The following is a 5,664-nucleotide window of genomic DNA, read 5'->3' as shown; positions in this document are numbered from 1 at the left end:
AAACTGATCTCTTTTTACATAATAACCACATCCCTTTGAAATGTTTCTCAAAATGCTTTGCACTATCAAAAGCTGATGTAGGCTTCTAACCAATATTTCTTGTTGCCATAAATTTTAAGACTGATTACCAAACATATACCTTCCATTTAAAAAGAAAATCTGTTCAAAAGACAGTTCAGTTTAATTATTCTTGTGATTAGATTGGGGCTGGGCATAGGCCATCGTCAGAGAGGAAGAATGGTTATAATTAAATAATAAGGATCCACTAACAACAGCTCCGTGAAATGTTAACACTTCTCTTCCACAAACAAGACCCAAGGACATTTTGTAAATAACTGTCTCTTCTAATCCGTAATGCTAAGTCCATAGATCAAGGACCTTCTCTTGATACAGTCCAACTATTTCCATCAGGCAAGGGTATCTTCTCTACTTCATTGCAGTAAATATTGTTTTGCCCTTTTGTTGACTGAAGGAAATAAAACCGGTTAAAAAAATATGTTATTGGATAAGGGTCATCAGGTTGAATGTCAGTTCACATTGGTAATATATCCTTTCTCTGTTCAATTTTATAAAGCCATAAAAGGAAGTGGACACTATTGGTTATTACTCAAAATAATTATTGGCATAAAACCTTACTTGGTAAAGAGTAATGGAGAGCTGTTGATAGTATAAAACATTGTGAAAAACATCTCCCTCTGAAGTAACGTAGTTTTCGTGAAAGAATTTTCCACAAATTTGAGACTTCAGAATTAGATTTTGAGGTCTCGAAATCTATAATACTATATACTTACTGTGAGAAGCCTACAGCAGCTTTGGACAGTATAAAGCATTTTGAGAAACATTTCATTTCAAAGTAATGTGGTAATGTCAAAAGACTCTCACTTTTTATGGGCTAAAGTTTTAATCTAAAATTGTCAAAATTCCTATTTTAGGGATTATTCTTCCTGCGTGGATATAACCACTACAGATTTTGGCGATACATCTCAAAGTCGGGACCCCCTTTTGAACGAAAATCTTGCCAAGAAAGTTCTATTGTACAAAATCGACATATCTAGGATTAACAAAATCAAACGGTTCCAAAAACACGTGCTTTTGTACAATGCTTCAAGCAGGCACACAAAGCCTAAGCCGGAAGCATACCCTTGCTTTTAGAAAAGGCTAAGGTCTCTGCTTACTTGCTAAGCAAATCCACTTTAGCTAAGCACCATTTTTAATTGCATTCTAGCTGGATAAAATGGTGCATGGACCCAAACCAAATGACTCCTGATGTCTGATAACATCATCCTCTACAAACAACCATAGTCTTTCTATAACTAACATAGACCAGAATTTCATACTTCATTTATGTATATTTATCTTTCATTACAGAGGGCCTCCAGGGGTTTTTGGTTGTCTCAGCTAGATTTGAATTCTAACCTTACCATCTGTATACGGTGGGTCTATCTGATATAGAGATAAAGACATAGCTGGAGTGTTTGTGACACTGAGTGGACGTCGTCTGCGTTAATGCTACCATTGTCTACTAATCCATGGGCACCTGGGGCCAATTTCACTGCCTGATTATCGGCTGTGTAATATCTTCACATCACAAGGTTAGCTTGAGCGACTATTCATTCCATCTCATTTATTAATTTCATAAGTACAAAAACAAAAAAAATTAGACAAAAGGCACGAGATATAAAAATTCTATGAAAAACGACAAGATAGAAAAATGGCACACCCTGATCAAAGGATTCAACTTTTTCTAAAAAACTTAATATAACAAAAAAAATTGTTTTTGCAAGATGTCTATTCAAAAAGAGAATCCAAAACTCAGAATCCCTCCCCTAACTTTACCATCCCCCCCCCCATCACCCCTTCCCCCAGTTAGCCCCGACAAGAGGATTCACCAAACCCTATCTCGGAAACTAACTCCAGGTGTGTCATTACGGGAAAGAATAAAGAGAATATGGGAAAAGTTTGGGAGACGGGAAAGGAGCCTGGCCGCAACTTCCCGTTTGGATATCTGGTGATCCAGCAGTGCCATGATAAGCTAACAGGAACCAGGTTCCTTCCCTGTCACCACTCATTTACTCTACACATTTATTCATTAAAGACTACATAGTGACCTAGCCTATGGTCTCTGACCATACAAACATCTAAAGTTGAGGGGTAATACTGACGTGATGATTGAGTGACTGGTGGTGTATCAGACGTTTGAATATTCTGTCAAATTGGCGTATACGGGTCCACGTATACGGGTCCACGACGTTTCTTTAGAGGAAACAGATGTTATCAACGGGAAAAATCTTTATACGCAGTTGGTGAACTGTCTGAAAAATGATGTAAATACATCCGTATTTCATAAATACATCCGTACTTCATAAGATAAAGACATCAGAAGTGGATTGAGACCAACTTAGACTTAACAAAGACAAGTTGACGAGTGTGATATTTGAATCTACGATATCCAGATTAACTGAGACAGCTCTGAACTGTAAGATAGGATGAACCTATCTCTGCTATGAATGAACAAAGACAACCTGACCCTGACAGTGAGATAGTGTATCTATGTCCGGTTACTAAGAAGTTTCTATGACTCGTCCCAGTGAATATAAGATAGGGGTATCTCAACTCAAATTTCAAGAAAATCTCCACTTTTTTTTTTTTCTTGTTATGTTTGCTTCATTTTTAGAAGGAAGTCTGGAACTATAAGTATCATATGCAAAAGTATATTCAATATGTATTAATCATGTGAAAAAGAACATTAAATCTTTGATTTCCAGGCTTTAAAATTAAACACAAACACAAATATAGAAAGGTTTGTGGTAACACCATGTAATGACTATATCTAACGCTTTGGGGTGGTTCTGAAAAGAACCGTTGGTTTCAACTCGTCGTTTCGATCAGTATGCTCTGATCGTCTTGAAGACGATCAGAGTCTTGAAGAGTCTCGAAACGTCGAGTTGAAACCAACGGTTCTTTTCAGAACCACCCCCAACTCATTAGAGATAGTCATTACATGGTGTTACCGCAAACTTTCTGTATATCGTATTTCCGCCAAGCAAAGTTTCTAATCCTACTTACTAACACAAATTCATTAACCACATTACCACACACCACTCTGTACAATTAAAAAAGAAATTCAATTCTTGACAGCGGGATTTATTTTGTGGATTACTGACCAGTAATCCAGTTCCCTTGACAGGGTTTTCTTCGACTTCAGGTGAAAAGAAGAATCAAAATACTACAAAATGTTTACCTCATGGATCTGAAAACTTCAAAATCAATTCTAAACAAATTCATTCAGGAATTAATTGGTAATCATCAAAACTTATTTATAACTCTAATGTAATCAGCATTTCCAATTAACAAGAATTCCCAAACGGTTTGCCAACTCCCCAAGTCTGGGAGCCGGTTTTAACTACCAATTACTCTGACAAAACTTCCCCGCAGGAAAATATGACAATTCCCAGGTCAAAATTCCAGTTGAACCTAGTTAACTGGGGTCAACTGGTTCAACTGGATAGTGATCAAACTCGTCCATTTTCCATATTAACCAACTGGTTTGGACTAGGTTTAACTGTGTTCAACTAGGTTGAAATTATAAACCAGTTGGTCTCTGTCCATTTTCCATATTAAACCAACTGGTTTTAACTGTGTTTAACTAGTTTATCAACTGGTTTCAATTAGTTCCAGTTAAACCCAGTTTAACTAGGTTCAACTGGAATTTCGACCTGGGTTATCTCCCTTAAAGTCAGGAAGTGTAAATAAAGGACTCCCACTCCACTCTAAAAATAATAGCACTTTACAACTTAGTTTGCAAAAACATTGAGGGGCATGGATGAACGCTTGCCAAAGGACACAAGATAACTGCTTTTTAAAATTGACTTTAAAACTTGAGTTCATGCCCTTAAGAGCACTGGTAGCTCCACACTTATCTGTTATGATCAATCATAGAACATTTATTTCAACATTGTTATGATAATACATAATACATACACCATTAAGTTAACACTATTATAACAACATATTTTAAAAGACGAAATAATCATTTATAACAATATTAACTTAACGAAGCTTAGTTTAAACATTATTCACATAACAACATTGGGCAAAGGGTGAAGCAAAGCTTTTGTACCCGTACCCTTGACAGACAAACACAGACTGGCAAATGACAAACGAAAAAAGGACAATGACAGACATATAGGAGCATAATTGAGCTATTGCTAAATGACAATTTTTCCATTACAGATTAAGAATATGATTGGAGCAGTTGTGTTTTTAGTTGTTTGGTGAATGTAGATAAACTTAATGATGTTTTAAGAGGGGTGGGTAGACTATTCCAAAAATGTGTACCTCGTTGAACGAGGCCATTTTTAAACATTGACGTTCTGTTAAAACTAACATAAATGTTCTTGTTCGAGCTGCTTCTAGTGTTATAAGAATGCACATCTGAAGTGAGAGTAAAACATGAACTAAAACAGGAAGGTAACAAATTATTTATATACCTGTACATGAATTTTCCAAGGTTGAGGTTATAGAGATCATTAAAGTGTAGTAGTTTCAGTTCGGCAAACAAAGGAGAGGTATGGTCCCGATAATGAGCGTTGAAAATTATTCGAACAGCTCGTTTTTGTAAAATAAGAAGTTTATCACAGGATGAAGAGCCACCCCAAGTGAGAATTGAGTAATTTAAATATGGGAGGACTAATGAGTTGTAAAGAGTTATTAAGATATTCTTTGGTAAGAAAAACCTCAAACGATTCATTATACCGATGGTTTTTGATATTTTGCTTGACACTACATCAACGTGACTCTTCCAGTTAAGATTTTCGTCAATATAAATGCCTAGAAATTTTGTACTTTTTACTTTTTGCAAGTTAACACCATTTAATATTAAAGGAACCGTTTGAGTATATTTCTGCTGTCTCGGACAAAATATTATATAATTTGATTTCAGTACATTAATACATAGTTTATTTGCCAACAGCCAAGTGCTTATTTTTAAAAGTTCAAAATTAAGGTGACTAACAGCTGTATCTACGTTACTATGACTGTACACTAAACTTGTGTCATCTGCAAATAAAGAGAAGGATATTGTATCAGAAGTATTACATATGTCGTTTATATAAATAATAAATAATAGAGGACCCAACACAGAGCCCTGTGGAACTCCACAGGAAATATATTGTTCTTTAGACAGCGTTGACTTAAACAATACAAATTGTTTTCTATTAGATAAATAACTTTTAAACCAGGCTAATGCTATTCCACGCACACCATAATGTTCCAATTTAGAAATTAAAATGTCATGGTTTACGGTATCGAAAGCCTTTGAAAGGTCCAAGAATATACCAACGGAAAACGTTTTATCGTCTATGGCCTTGAGTAGTTTATTTACTACGTATGAGGTTGCTAACTCTGTAGATCGGTTTTCCCTAAAGCCAAACTGCGACTCAGCAAGAATGCTATTTTTATTAATGAATGATATTAGTCTATTATAAACTATCCTTTCAAAAACCTTTGAGAACGTGGACAAAACTGAGATAGGTCTAAAATTTCCAATATCATGTTTATTACCCCCTTTATGTATTGGTATAACCTTACCTATTTTTAACGCATCGGGGAAAATACCAGAAGATAAGGACCTGTTGAAGATTTCAGCAAGTGGTTTAGCAAGAA

The sequence above is a fragment of the Asterias rubens genome, chromosome 10 (genome assembly GCF_902459465.1).
Source record: "Asterias rubens chromosome 10, eAstRub1.3, whole genome shotgun sequence".
Lineage (NCBI taxonomy): Eukaryota > Metazoa > Echinodermata > Asteroidea > Forcipulatida > Asteriidae > Asterias > Asterias rubens.
The sequence above is the reverse complement of the archived record's forward strand: the minus strand, read 5'-3'. Positions refer to the sequence as shown.